Source organism: Callorhinchus milii, unplaced genomic scaffold (assembly GCF_018977255.1).
Source record: "Callorhinchus milii isolate IMCB2004 unplaced genomic scaffold, IMCB_Cmil_1.0 Scaffold1, whole genome shotgun sequence".
NCBI lineage: Eukaryota > Metazoa > Chordata > Chondrichthyes > Chimaeriformes > Callorhinchidae > Callorhinchus > Callorhinchus milii.
The window spans coordinates 130,725,788-130,741,487 of record NW_024704742.1 but is presented as its reverse complement, the minus strand read 5'-3'; the positions used below and the strand labels follow the sequence as shown (position 1 = coordinate 130,741,487).

General features: G+C 42.0%; 1 protein-coding gene across 1 annotated transcript in view; it reads left to right on the top strand.

Annotated features, from left to right (window-relative positions):
- Positions 1-15,700, top strand: part of ube2r2 (ubiquitin-conjugating enzyme E2R 2) — a 53,106-nt gene that overhangs the window by 23,624 nt on the left and 13,782 nt on the right. The gene's annotated exons all lie outside the window — the stretch shown is intronic.

Below are 15,700 nucleotides of genomic sequence, written 5' to 3'. Positions count from 1 at the left end.
ATTCAGTTGACTGAATTTGAGTGTTATAAAATACAGTTCTGAGAATGAAATCTACATTTCCCTCCAGGAATACAGTTTGAAAATGACTGGATTTTATTTAAGTTCAATGTCACAGCATCTGATGCTCTGCTCATTAGTCGTTGAACCATAAACATAAGCAGGCCTCTAGGAAACTGGCTCATTAGTACTTTTCTATCACAGAGCAAATGTGCCCCTGTGGCCTTCCTTTTGTTGGATAACTTGGATGATCAAAGATTCAACGAATGGGGAACGTATTAAAGGTAAGATTTTTTTTTTGGTCTGCCGGGTGTCTGACACTTGCAGTTAATAGTATCCAAACAAAACAGAGTTCCAAGTATGTGGAAGTCCTGTAGCCCAGTGTTTAAAGCACTCGCCTCGCAATTCGGGTTCAATTCCCGGCAGGGCAAAACCATGGGCAAATTTTCTTACTCCAAACGCCTGATAATAATCCCTCAAGAAAAGCAAAACAAAACAATAATAATTTGGTCACTCAATCCACGGCTGTTTGTGGGACACTTCTGTCCGCAATTGGCTTCCACGTTTCGCCCACAAATATACAGTCAATTCACTTTATAGTATATTCGGTGAAGCGCTGTGATACATCTCGAAGACGTGAAAAGTGTTATCAAATGCAAGGATTTATTATTATTATTATTATGATGATGATGTATGCCAACCTTCACATTACAATTTCTGAGTGTATGGAATGAAAAATAGACCATTTGAACCTGTGGTTAATATGTTGTTCATTGTGCATTTATAGGTAAGCATAACAGGCAATTTTCACACAACGTCCCACAGAAGCCTCGAAATGAATGAATTATCCAGAGCAATGTTGTCCAGCACTGGAGAAACAAACTCACTTCTCAGACACCCATTCGCAGGGTGCCCTGCTCTTTAAATGAGTTTTACTCAATTCCCACCCCCCACAAGAATATTTTCACCCGTCGCCTATGTCCACAGCGCTGCACTGGGGTGTCAGCCCAGAGTTCCAATGTGAGACTTGAACCCACAGCTTGGTCTCCAAGGCGAAAGTACAATCTGAGCCAGGCTGATACCTGGATACCAGAGTGCAGCAAAAGACATATGAGAGCAGCGTTGTTGAGACTGTTTTCTCCCATCCTTGACTGCAAATAAAAAAAGAACAGCTAAAGTTTGGAACTCAGCAAGATGCTGATCAAATTGTTTTTCTTCTCTATGATGGTGCAAGATTGGACTCCAGCATGTTGCGGCACCGTTCCTTCTGCTCGGCTTAATCTGAAAGAGATCAATCCTGCTGAGAATATAAACTATAAAACTTCTCCCCGACCTCAGGAGATTGTTTTATACCATTCAATCTACAATATTCACGATGAGCAGTTATATTCTGTTTACATTTGTATTTAAACGCCTGTTTACCCAGCGGTAAGTCGATTAGTGGATCGTTTTCCGGGGTAATAATCTCTTAAAAAAAATACATCATCATAATTTGGTCACTCAATCCATGACTTTTTGTGAGACACTGCTGTGTGCCATTGGTTGCCTCATTGTGCCCACAAAATACAGTCAATCGACTTTACAGTATATCCAGTAGAGGTGCAGGGCTTTGAGACATGTCGGAAGACGTGATAAGGCACGATATCAAATGCAAGAATTATTATCATTATTCAAAAAACCATCTGTCTTCCCAGCAGCACAGGAACTGTAGTGTTTGAGACCCAACAGATGGACCATAATGCTTTTCCAGTCCTATACTTTTCCAATGTTCAGTCATCCATAGCTATAATAATGTTGTCCTTGTGTATGTTTATCCAGTTCCTTTTCAAAGAAGTTCCTTAACGGTCCACTCAGGTCTCCGAGGTCCTATCCGCATGAAGGATGCTATATTTTTACAAGTTAAAAGTAATTTTCTGCACATCTATTTGTGTTCAGTCTTCTGGTCAAAGAGAGTTATGCCCCTTGTGGTCTCCTTGATGCAATGAGTCAGGAATCAATCCTGCACATTCAGCTGGCAACCAAATTCAGCTTTGCTATGATCTCCTTCACAGTCTAATACCTGTGAGATACATGGTGTCTTGTGCATAGAGTGGGAATAATTCAATAACTTTTAAATGTGGACAAAGATTTGATCTGACGTTGTAACGTGGGGGTGAGGGGGGGGGGGGGGTGGATAAAGAATAAGGGCCAGTTGTCAGCCGTGTATTTTTATCTGAAAAATCCCTCCATCACAATTGTACTTCTAACAAGGCACCTGGGAGTCATTACAAGGCTGTAACATTATCTTTGTGTTCAAATGACGTATCAATTAACCACATAGTTGATGTGCTCACCCTACCCCCACCCAGGGCTAACAAATACAGTGTAAGGTTTTTTTTAGGAAATTGTATGACTGGTCTTTCTAATGCTGAATTATCTGCAGTGTAAAATCAAAGCCTCTATCGCTTTTCATTTTAATTGCTTCTGCACCATTTGTGCAAATGGAGGTTATCTTTTGCATCTTGATCTTGTTCTCCAATGACTTAACCAAAAGCTTGCATTTGACGTTGTCCTGTTTTAAGTGCCCAACTGCACAGAGCAACAAAGTGCTCAATTTCATTCCCACCTTCCAAATTGCTGTTGTACAGTTACCACTTTTTTTTGGTGTTTTGAAAATAAATGCTGGTTTATTTCCGAAGTGCCCAGAATCAGTGGAGATAATTGTACTGCACACACAATGATGTCATGCATGTACTTGTGTTCTGCTATCAAGTAGAACACAAGTTGGAGCTCAGTGGTTAGAGCACTCACCTCGCAAGTGAGAGACCTGGGTTTGATTCCCGGTGGGGCGAAACATTGGGCAAGTTTCCTTACTCCACACATCTCTGTTTACCTAGCAGTAAGTAGGAACCGGTTGTTAGTCGATTGGCGCATCAGTTTTCCGGGGGTAATGATCCCTTCAAAAAAAAAAAAAATTGGTCACTCAATCCACGACTATTTGTGCTGTGTGAAATTGGTTGCCACGTTTAGCCCACAAAATATACAGTCAATTCACTTCACAGTATATTCTGTGAAGCGCTTTGAGAAATCTCAACGATGTGATAAGGTGCTATATCAAATGCAAGGATTATTATTAACAACAACAACTTGCATTTATATAGATCCCCGCACGCAGCATGGCATCCCAGGCACTTGAAAGTGACAGGTGATGACGCCGGAGGGAGGGGAGGTGACCGTTAGCAAGGTCAAAGAGGAAGGTCTTCAGGCACGAACTGAAGATGGGGAAGGAACGAGTAAAGTGGGGGGATTAAGGGAGAATGTTCCAGAGTTTCAGGGTGTAGTGGTTGAAAGCACAACCACTGCTGGTGGAACGGAGGGACAAGCAGGAGGCTGGATCCAGTCGAGTGGAGGCAATGGGTTGAGGCGTTTTATAGGCATATCCAAATAATAATAATAATAATAATCCTTGCATTTGATATAGTGCTTTTCACTATTATTAGTGGACGTCCCAAAGCGCTTCACAGAACACACTGTAAAGTGAATTGACTGTATATTTGTGGGCGAACGCGGCAGCCAATTGCGCACAGCAATGTCCCACAAACAGTTGTAGATTGAAAATGACCAATTTATTATTGTTTTTGGTTTTGGAGGGATTATTATTAGGCTCTGTGTGGAGTAAGGAAACTTGCCCAAGGTTTCGCCCTCACCTGGAAATGAACTCAGGTCTCTCACTTGCAAAGCGAGTGCTCCAACCACTGAGCTACAGGACTCCACAAATGTATTTTTCTGGGTTTACTTTCTCAATCCCATTTAAAATCTCTTTAAAATACTACTTTAAAGTATCCTTTGAACAGTGAAGAGCCCTAGTTTGTCTAATCAATGTTCATAGGTCACCTCTTAACTTCACTTCTGGGAATGTAACCAGCTTTACTCAGTCCTGCAAGCTTTCATCCCAGTAATCGTCTTCATTTAAAATGGTTGTCAGAAAACGAATACAGTACAATATCATAAATTAATACAAGTATAGTATTCAGTGAATTGAAAGGCCATTCTTGACGTTTATAGTGTTGTCACATAAAATCTTTGCCTGTAATCCATTGCTGCTGATTTAATTTGTGGTGTTCTATTGAATCCTAGTCATCTGCATCTATTCCAGATGTGAACAGTACTTTCCAGAAGCAAATACTACTTTAGTCAGTCTAAATAAGGTTGATATGAAGTGGATCAATTCTTTTGAACTTCCCTGTGTTTTTTTTGGGAGTGGGGGGGTGGGTGCAGAGAGAATAACATTCAAGTGCTTCAAAGTTCAAAATTGTTTTCCCTATTGCTCATTTGCTAAATTAAGGGGCACTTGTTTTGATGGTCTGCACTCAATATGATATAAACTTTGTGTGGATGTCACACTGATCTGACTTTTGGTTTCATTTATATGTAATGATTCCATTCAAAGGTATCCCTACAAAGTAAACTGAGGTAACGATGCCTCCACCATCCTGTTCGCTCCCTCCGCTCAGTGTCAAGTCTGCTTCATGTCTCCCGCCTTGCTCACCCCGTTATTGGCGGGCGGGCCTTCCGCCACTCTGAACCCACCTTCTGGAACTCCATCCTGCAGTCCCTCCATCTCGCCACCTCCCTCGCCACCTTCAAGGCGCACCTCAAGACCCTCCTCTTCGACCATGCTTTCGATCTCCCTGCTTCCCCCATTGCCCTCCCCCCTCCCACACCCCGACCCTCAGCTCGGGTCCGTAACTCTGTCTGTCCAGCGCCATGGGATGTCCTCCCGATGTGAAAGGCGCTATACAAATGTAATTTTGTTGTTTTGTTGTTGCTTCCAGAACCAGCACCACGTTGAGAGATGGATTTGTCTCTTTGTCTTTACTGAAAGCTGAAAACATAATGGAAAGTATCACAAAAACAACTTTTACAAATGTCATTTTTTTTTGAAAATGGCAGTCTTTAGACTTTTTTTGAGGTGGTATCCCAAATTAACAGTGGGAAACTGCTGCAGTGTATCACTTGAGAGATTCCTATACAAAAATCATGCCTGTGGGTGTGAAATATAAGATTCACGGGTAAAGGGAAGGACGCAGATGGTGGTTGTGAGCTCAGGTGAGCTGGATCAAAATGGGAGGAGGGTGATTGGTGATCCATGGTGGATTGCTCCCCTCTCCCCCCCCCCCCCCCCCGCAGTTTTTTGATCTCCGCAGCATAAGCGGAACATTGGACTCATACAAAGTTGTTTGAAATTAAAATTCAGTAACACTGACTTGAATTCTTTAATAATAATAGTCCTTGCATTTGATGTAACGCCTTATCACATCTTTGACATGTCTCAAAGTGTTTCAGAGAGTATACTGTAAAGTGGCTTGACTGTGTATGTTGTGGATGAAACAAAAGGATAAAATGGACCTAACTATTTTCTTCAGAATTGATCTTTTGAAGGCTTTTCATCCATGGGGATTTGCAGCACTATAGGTTGGATTCAGTTTGACTGAATACTAACCCTGATTGAGTACCTCTTTTATGATTAGAAACTCTTGCAACCATCTCATCTGGCATGGTTAAACTCCACATGTCAATATTTCCTTACAATCTAAGATAACAAAACTGCATTGATTTCTGAGATTGATGGAAATCTCTATTACATCATTCATAATTTGTCTAACAATTCTGTTAAATCCTGAGCTGCAGGTGATCTGTAAAAATTAAAATAGAAAAGGGGGGAGGGGGGTGATATCACTGAAACGAAAACTCTACCAGGATATAAATTGAATGATGTGACTTGTAGTTTTACCTTGAGATTAACCTGCTTATGCTTTCTCCCACAGTCGATCATTCCACTTTATTGTATACTCTGAAGCGCTTTGAGATGTCTCGATGACATTATAAGGCTCTGTATCAAATGCAAGAATTATTATGCCCTGATGTAATGTAGTGTTTGCTCTTAGAAAGTTAAAACTTGTATTCGCAGATCAGTAACAAAGTTGTGTGCTCCTGTTTTTTTCAAAAAAAAATTGTCTACTAAATGCTTGTTGAACCATATTTGATGCAGGAGTTTAATTTCCTAAATATCATCTGTAGCTGACATATAGTGGCTGTTTTTGTCAATCCTGATTTTTTTTTTCAGGAACACTTGTCTAATTGTGATAAACAGAAGTCTTACACCGTGGGGTACTTTCAGAATAGTTCAACGGTTCACCTGATGCTCGTGGAAAAAACAACAAAGCACATTTTAACATTCTTTGGATGAGACATTAAAACTAGTTCCCGTCTGCCTGTTCAGGTGGACATTAAAGATCCCATGGCACTATTCAAAAAAAGATGGGGGGTTCTCCTGGTGATTTAGCCGACAAACCCCCAAATAAAATTGGTCACTCACTTCATGGCTGTTTCTGGGACATTGTTACGCACAATTGGCTGACGCGTTTCACCCACAAAATACACATTACAGCATATCCTGTGAAGTGCTTTGAAACGTCTTGACAAAGTGATAAGGTGCTATATCAAATGCATGGTTTATTATTATTATCATTATTATTACTACTATAAAGTCTGGAGCTGAGTTATATAGGCTTTGTGATTTACACTATTTGGCCTGAACCCAATTGAAAAACCTATCTTGGTATCTCTACAATACAACTTACATTTACATAGTACCTTTCACAGTGGGCGGATATCTCAAAGCACTTAACATTGCTGTCTGGGCACCTGAGCTGGGGGTGGAAGCCAAAGTACGCAGCAGGAGAAAGATGACCCTAAAGCACGGTCAAAGTGGTACATCTTGAGACTGATCTTTTGTTCAATTCATGCAGCGGAGACAACAGCAACTTGCATTTATACAGCTCCTTTCACGCTGGACGGCGTCTTGGAGCACTTGATACGTATTTATTTAACCAACTCAATTTAATTTGGGGCGTGGAGGGGGGAGGAGAATAAAGAGGATTTGGATTGTTTGTACCAATGTGGTATAATATTTGAGTCACTGACCTGGAGTTGAGAATGGTACTTTAGGTTGACATGGGGAGTGGAGTTTTTTGTTCTGAAATAGGTGCTCCTTATGGTTTCTGCTGAATACTGATTAGGAACAGCACATTCAGAACAAACAGGAATTTGCAGGAGAGATAATTTCTGAGAAACCAATTAGAGTAAATGCAAATTGTGCGTCAACATGTTTAGTTTTCATAGCCTATGTGAACGTGCGATGCTGGGTGTCCAGTTATCTTTACACAACATGCTCCAGCTTCTTGATTAAAAGCTGGTTTAAAAACCAGTTGTCACAACCTGTCTCTTGCCATTTGTTCATATCTGTGAGCAAATATTGCAAAGCTGCATCCAAGTTCTTGTAAATTTGACTGTTGCACAAAGTTTGTCAATTGCCTTCTGCTTCAAAACGTGCATCCTTAAATGGCATTACATTTTTAATGGTCGTTGTAATGGGTGGAAATACTCAGTGTACGTTTGAAAACAAGTGTTGTTACTTGTTGAATCCAATTACTTTATAAATGTAAGTACATACAAAGAAGATTAGACTATTGTAAAGAGGATACATTTTGGGACTTTGGTTCAAATCTGGCCGAAATAATTAGAAAATCATCTTGTTCTTGGTTGTCACTTCAGTCAGTTGTTCCAGTATAATGTGGAATGGAATCCACAGTGGAAATATTAACAACATGGCCCTTAGGGTTATTTTCCCGACATGAAAGGTGCTATACAAATGTAATTTTGTTGTTGTTGTCTTGTGACACCAGTATAATTTTTTTTAGTCAGCTGGGTATCTGACACATGCGGAAACCCATCACCATGTTTAAGAGTATGCAAACTAAGCAGAGTTCTGTGCATGCCACCTACACATGGAAATTGGCAAGTTTGGAATGGAATGCGTTCAAGATCCTGGTCCTCACATACAAAGCCCTCCATGGCTTCGCTCCACCCTACCTCTGCGACCTCCTAACCCCCTACCAACCAGCCTGTTCCCTCCGCTCAACCGGCTCTGGTCTGCTTCATGTCCCCCGGCCCACTCGCCCCACCATTGGCGGGAGAGCCTTCAGCCACTCTGTCACCAACCTCTGGAATTCCATCCCCCAGTCACTCCACCTCACTCCCTCCTTAGCCTCCTTCAAGTGCTGCCTCAAGTCCCTCCTCTTCGACCATGCCATCGGCCATTCCCCTTCCCCTCCCAACCCCAGCTCGGGTCTGAAATGCTGTACACTGTCCAGCGCCTTGGGATGTCCTCCTGACGTGAAAGGCACTATACAAATGTAATCTTGTTGTTGTTGCATACTCTCTCCCCAACGGGATCCATCCTGCTTACCTGCTTACCTAATTCTGGAGAGGTGCAGGTTGGCAAAAAACAAGGCACAGTGTCTATTGAGGTACTGCTGGAGTTTAACCCAACTAAAATCGCAGAGCTTGCCATTTGAAAGCACTGGCAAGCTTCCCACTGCTTCTCCAGCTCGGGCCACCCTATCTGTTACGACTTTGGCTTGCAGGGTTAAGAAAAGCTGAGTGTGAAGAAACCCTAACACCAGTGATGAGTATCTGTCCCTCCAAGTCCTTTTGATGAGCCAGGCTGGCCGGTCGTCCTGGGACGTCCTCCCGACATGAAAGGCGCTCAATAAATGTAATCTTGTTGTTGTTGTGGTCTGCCATCAGCAGTGCCTTGGAACACCGCAGACCCCTTGCACTAGACTATTGAGACCACCACAGAGGACAGTATTAATTCCAAAAATCCATTGCAAAGCATGTCCGCTTGGAACCAGTTGAGCTCCAAGGTGACCTCGCTTACCTCTCCTTTCCCCACTACCCCTTCCACTGGAGAATAGTCAGTAGTTGGTCATTTGACATCCGACAACCACAGGTTTGAGTCAGGAATTCACTGAGAGCTTCCTGGTGGGCAAAACAGCTCAGCATGAAATGTATGAGAACATTGGCACCATTGTCCTGCCTACAGCTCTAATATGTATTACCCATTGAGCGATGGCTCCAGCAATTGGTGGTGCAGAATGAGCAGCAGCTCCTTATCTCTCTGAATACCAATCAAGGTGGAACGTGTGTTCGCAAACTCGGGTAACACCTTCCAGCAGCTGTCCACCAAGCCTCCGTTTCTCATCATTAGTAACCCACTTGTCAGGTTCTAAATAGGGGTTGAAGCACATTTTTGGAGAAGCAGAAACCGCAGACCTCTGAGTGCTCAATTTGCACAGCTTTAAATAAACAGAAGACTGTGTCTCTAAAGTCTGAAGTGAACTTGTTTTTGTGTTGAGCTAATTTAAGGCCTTTTGGAAGTAGGATGTATTTCACACTGGGTAATCAACAGCTGGAATAGATTGCCAGGAAGGGTTGATGAAGCCAAGAGCCCAGACTGGTTGAAACAGTTTGTTAGAGTAATAATAATAATCCTTGCATTAGATATAGCGCTTTTCAAGTCTCAAAGCACTTCACAGAATATGATGTGAAGTGAATTGACCATATATTTATGGGCAAAACGCGACAGCCAATTGCGCACAGCAGTGTCCCACAAACAGTCGTGGATTGAAAATGACCAATTTATTATTGTTTTGGAGGAATTATTATTAGGCGTGTAATAGGAAGACAAGAGGTTGATATTGTGAAAATATGAGATCAAATATGCTGAAGGACTTTCTTTATCTAAACCGCATCATCTTGTGGAACCATCACTTATTGATAAAGAAAATTTGTTTGAATCAATAACTTATTAAAACTGAATTGCTTTCCTGTCCAGTAGAACACCTATTTGTGTTCTAATGTGCAGGCCATGTTTCCAATACTATTAAATCACAAGTAAAACCATGGTAGTTAATCTTGTGTCTTCAACTCTATAGCTATTTAATGAGCTTCTCTATTGACACTTTTATTCAGAACAAGAACTAAGCCAGAAACCGGTCTTATTTGAAGAATATTAAGAATCCTCTTAAAGATATAGTACCAAATTACATTTGTATAGCGCCTTTCAAGTCAGGAGGAGGTCCCAAGGTGCTGGATGATCAGGGATTTAAACTTGAGCGAGGATGGTGGGGGTGGGATCAGGGACGGTGGAGGGCAGGAGGGTGGTCGAAGAGGAGGGTCTTAAGACGTACCTCGAAGGAGGCGAGGGAACAAGGCAAAGGGAATGTGGGATTGTGTTCCAAAGGGTTGGGGCAGAGAGGCTGAAGGCCCAACCGCCGATGGTGGGGCGGGTTGGAGCCTGCTGAGCGAAAGGAGCAGACAGGTTGATCGGGCGTTAGATGACTTCAGAATGCAAGTAGATGTTTGTTGTCAAAGTGAAATGCAACTGTAAAACAAATATGCAACCACTTTATTAAAATGTGTTTTTTAAAAAAAGTGCCAAATTGTATTTTTTTTAATTGAAACTACTGGTTGCAGTGTTGGAAATTTAGTAAACTTAATTTTGAAACTCCCTCAGCTACGAATGTGTTCAGATGTTTAACTAGCTGGATTTTATTTAATGTACCACAGTGAATAACATGTGCAAGTCACTGTTGTTCCTTCTCACGGAGGGCACGACCGCATCGATCTGCACCAGTGCACACCACTTCACTGAGCCTGAAACCTTGGTGTCCTGTTCAACCGTCAACTGTCCTTTCATTCTTACGTCAATGCTTTTGTTTACTCGACTTCCCCTCACCTCAAAATTGCCCACCTCCATGAACCTTTTTTCTCCCCTCCCCATCTTTCTAACTCCCTCTACCCCAGCTTGGTTCTCAGTCAGTTCTGAGAGGCGATTTGAGATAAATAATCCTAATAATAATCCTTGCATTTGTTATAGCACCTTATCACGTCTTTGAGACATCTCAAAGCACTTCACAGGAGAGTGTAGCGTAGTGACTGTTTTTTGGGGTGAAACGCAGCAGCCAATTGCGCACAGCAGTGTCCCACAGACAGTTGTGGATTGAAGTGACCAATTTATTATTATCACTGTTCGTTTTTTGAAGCGATCATCACCCCCAGAAAAAGATCCCCCCTCAACATTAAGACACTAAATAAATATAAAACCACTGGGGTAGTTTTCACTTTTTCAAGCCTGTTTCACTAATGGCGGTTTGTAGGACATTGCTGTGTGCAAAATGGCTGCCTAGAAATAAGGTCCCTGGACTTTATGGTAAAATCCCGTGAAGTGCCAAGAGACATTTTGACGATGTGATCAGCCAGAATGTGTGAGGATCATCATTCAGTGGACAACTGTGATACCATTTTTCGGTCTGCTTTACTGTAATGCATCAGGTGTGGAACAGTTGTCTTTTTGGGAATTGTGACAGCTGAAGTGTGATTCCGTAGCACCCACCCATCATTACTATAAATGATTTACAATTCATAAACAAACCTCAGAAAGTTAGAACTTCTTGACATTCTGGTGACACGCTGTCAAATCTCAGTGATTTGTACTCTACCCAATGTTTTCACATGCAAGGAATTAATTCATTTGGCTCCTTACCAAATGTGTGTACACTGCAGAAGGAAGTTTTCCTTGCGTGAGGATTACACTACATGGTATAAATGTTAGCATGCACTTCTATATTTAAGCACCAAGCCAGTGAAGAAGCTTTGTGAAAGATGCCGTTTGCTTTCAGATTCAGGTACAAACAGCCACGGTATTCATTTACCCTCTATACTGAGATTATATCATCCATTCTAGCGAGACCGTCATTGAGGTTTGGCTCGATTCTAATATTCCGTTACCAAATATTGACACCTTGGAGCCAGTTCATCTCCAAGGAGCTTTGCTTGTTCTCCTCTCTTTTTCTCCCCGAAGGATAATTGAGTTGGTCATTTGACCATTTGGAGGTGCGGAGCTTGACCAGCAGTTGCTTACCTCTCTGCGAACCACTCGAGGTGGATTTCAAGCCCTGAATGTGTGAACACACGTTCATGAACTCAGACTCTAGGAAATGTCTTCCAACAGCTGCTTGCACTTTGTGGGGTAACCTTTGTAGGAAGTTAAGATTGTCGTTTCATTATTATTATAGCTGGCCATTCATCCTTGGGTTTATTCCAGAACTTTGAGTCTATGATGAGAGACAGGGAAGGAGTGGTGACTGGTGTTTTTAATTTTGAGGGCAACTTGTGGCTTGCTTTTACTCAACTATTTCCAAAATACAAAAGCTCGGAACTAATACAAGATAATTTTTCCCCTACACATTCCCTGGAGCTCGATGCCTCGGTGATTTGCACAGCAAAAATGCACAGATCATCTAGTCAAAGGCAACTTAAGTTATGGTCCTGTTGAACCCTGATATTATTGAAACTGTTTTACCGTACATGTAACTTTAATAGGGACTGACTTTGTCTTTTTTCTTTGAACAGCACGGGTATAGTTTTTAAATATGGCAGTGTTGTCATTTAGCAGTAAGTAATTTCTAAGACTGAAGTTCTGTGCTGTCAAAATGAATGCTCAGTTTAAGGAAAATGTTTTTAACAATGGGAAAAGAAAAGTTTTAGCGTCTACCAGCTAATCATCTTTTTGCTTTGAGGTTAATTTTCAGGCTGCCTCAAAACTGTTGAGCTTGTCAGCAAGCCTGTACGTGGCTGTCTATGCGAGCTGATCGATGTGGTGCTCTGGGCTGGAGTTCCAGCAGTTTGTCTGTATGTTGATCTCAAAACCGTAATAAATAACCTGGCAGCCTGCCCTCCTGCATGAGAATGCAGTTTGGCTGTTACTAGGCGGCTCTCTACTTGCTGCATCAGGTCACGTTCACTACTGCCCTTGATTGCTAAAGTCCTTCTCCAATAGGCAGTAACTGGGCATGAAGATACTAACTACCCCAGTGGCTAACTTCACACCATGTACCCGATAGCCTTCCTTCCAGTTTCATTGTGAAACGTCAGCAAGCCTGTACATCGCAGACTATGCTCCAGCCTCCTGCTTGTCCCTCGTGCCCTCCGTTCCACCATTGGTGGCCGCGCTTTCAGCCACTCCACCCCGAAACTCTGGAACACTCTCCCTCAATCTTGCCCCCTCCTTCCCCATCTTCAGGTCGTGCCCTTCAACATTTCAAATTTCCTTTCGTTAGTACGTGAGCTGGGATTACTGCGGAAATATCTGCAATGCTATGCAGAACTCTTCTTCCAAAATGTAAACAGTGAGAGGTGCACTGGTTTAATCTACATACTGTCTTCTAGATGCTGTGATCATATTGTGTGATAGAGACCAGGCCATAGAGACAGTTTTCAATCCTTGGTCCATACTGCTTCCCAGTTGTGACTTGGTTGGTGGAGAAAATGTAGAATGTCTGCTCCTAATCGCCGTCTAGTGGCTGTTACTGAAACGTGCACATTTGGGCAAGAATAGGATATACTGTAAAGTGAATTGACTGCATATTTTGTGTGTGAAAGGCACCAGCCAGTTGCATAAGAACATAAGAATTTTCTAGGCAAAAGAAGACCAAGGTCCATCCAGTTCCCCTTCCTGCATCCTGGCAGTCGCATGACCTGTCATGCCCCAAACTATATCATGTATCCCGAGAGATTATTTCCTAACAGAAATTATCTAATTTGTTCTTGAACGAATCTGTTTGTGAGACATTGTTGTGCACATGAATGTTCCACAAACAGCCATGTTGCAGGATTGTTGGTCAGGAGAAAATATATATATATACATACATACATATTTGTATATATACATACATACATACATATTTGTGTTTGGAATGGAATGTGCACCCTCTTCCCTTAGATACAGATTGGCAAGAGCCAAGGGTTGGGGATTCCAGTTTGTGTTGTGGTACAACTGGAGTTCAACCACCTAAAGCCACATAGCTTTCCATTGAAAGCATTGTCTGACAAGCTTCCTTCTGCTTGTCCAGCTAGGTCTACCCTACCGTTAGGACTTTGGCTTGGAGGGTAAACAGAACCTAACTTGGAAGAAACCTTACTCCCAGTGACCAGTGTCTGCCGCTCCAAGTCCTACTGATGAGTCAAGTTGGTTGGTCTGTCATCAGCAGTGCCTGGAGTACTGCGAACTCAACTGGCTCAGGATCCAAGACCACCATGGAAGATTGACCTGATTCTGACATTACAATTCTAAGCATGTCACATTGGAGCCAGTTTAGCTTCAAGAAGACCCCGCGTACCTCCTCCCATGCAAGGAGGATGAAAGGGTCTAGCTATGTGGAGAGATTTGAATTATTGGTGTTGTTTTCATTAGAGGAGAGCGTGTTAAGGGGTGACTAATCAAAGCAAAATAATGGTTTTGCTGGATTCAATAAAAAGTTCCAATAGTTCCAATGTAACAAATTATATAAATTTGTTTATTTCTCCAGACGAAAGACGTTTAAAGATTTTTTTGGTTTAACAAAGAGATGCAAAGATTTTTTTTGGTTTACAGAACATGGAATGCCTTGCCACAAAATGCCTGTTGAAATCAGGTCCATGAACATTTTAAAGGAAATTGGATAAATACTTGAGAGAAAAAGAGATGGGTTTGTGGAAAGAGTAGATGAAATCCATTGAGGGCACTGGAACTGATGGACCTTCTGGGCTGAATAGTCTCTTTTAAGATGTCATTGCTAATTAAGTAGTTGGGTCCATACTGAGACTCCTCAAGGTCCAGGTTAATTATAACCTACATAGTGCTTCTATCACTCCAGTAACATCTGTACTTTCATTGAAAGATTGCCTCTAGCTATTATATGATTTTACTTACAAATTTTGTCGCTAAACTTCAGCGAATCTCAACTGCTTTATAGATTAAAATAATCCTTGCATTTGCATTTTGCATTTGGATTAATCCCAATATAAAGTATTTGTACCAGCCCCCTCCCCCCCCCCCCCCCCACCACTCCAAAGAGCTTGACACCACGTTTCGCCCACATAACCTGCTTTGAGACTTCTCAATGACTTGATAAGGAGCTATATCAAATGCAAGGATTATTATGATGCTAAGGTCCTGCTGACAGTAATAACCTTTGTACGTCACTTGTGGTTCTGCTATTTAACCACGGAACACATTGCAATAGAATCTGATCCTGTTGCACCTGTTTATTTTTCCATGGATTATGGATTGTGATCAGAAATGGAAGATCTGGCTTTTTGTCTTTATTCTTCCTGAGTCGGAGGCACTGAGACCATTTATAGCCCAAGTTTGCACAGACCAAGGATGAAATGTTGGATTCCCTGAGTCTGAATGGCTCAGTTTTACCCACCTAGTCATTAAGTGAGTCTGATTTGTTTATACAGTGAAATATTAATCAGGACAATTGGTAGTGAATCTGAATGACCAATTAATCTGAAGGATTGTTGATCAGGAGAAACATGTCTTTTTCATGTTGAACAGGATCATAGGAACTTGAACGTCCACTTGATCAGACAACAGGAACAATACTTGTAGTTATACAACGCCTTTTACACAGATAGCATGTCACAGTGCTGCCTAATACCTTATTCAAAAGTCTGACCAGCAATCCCACCGTTGTTCTGGAATATCAGTGTACACTGATGATTCAGGCCTTCCAAAATCAATATCTATAGATCAGGTATCTTCATTTTAGGCTTTGTGTGTAACTAAACCAATGGGGATCATTACTTGGCTGGCGAGGCAGCCTGGCAGTCTGTCCCAGGGACTCCCACTGCTTGTGTCCTGTTGGTCACTGCTGTTGGAAAGTGCATGTAGATTGGCATCCTGTGAGCACAGGATTGGGAACTACCTGGGACCTGGCTTACTGTAAGCTTCCCTTCTGCTGTCTGATGTGGAACAGTGTTGGTGGCAGCC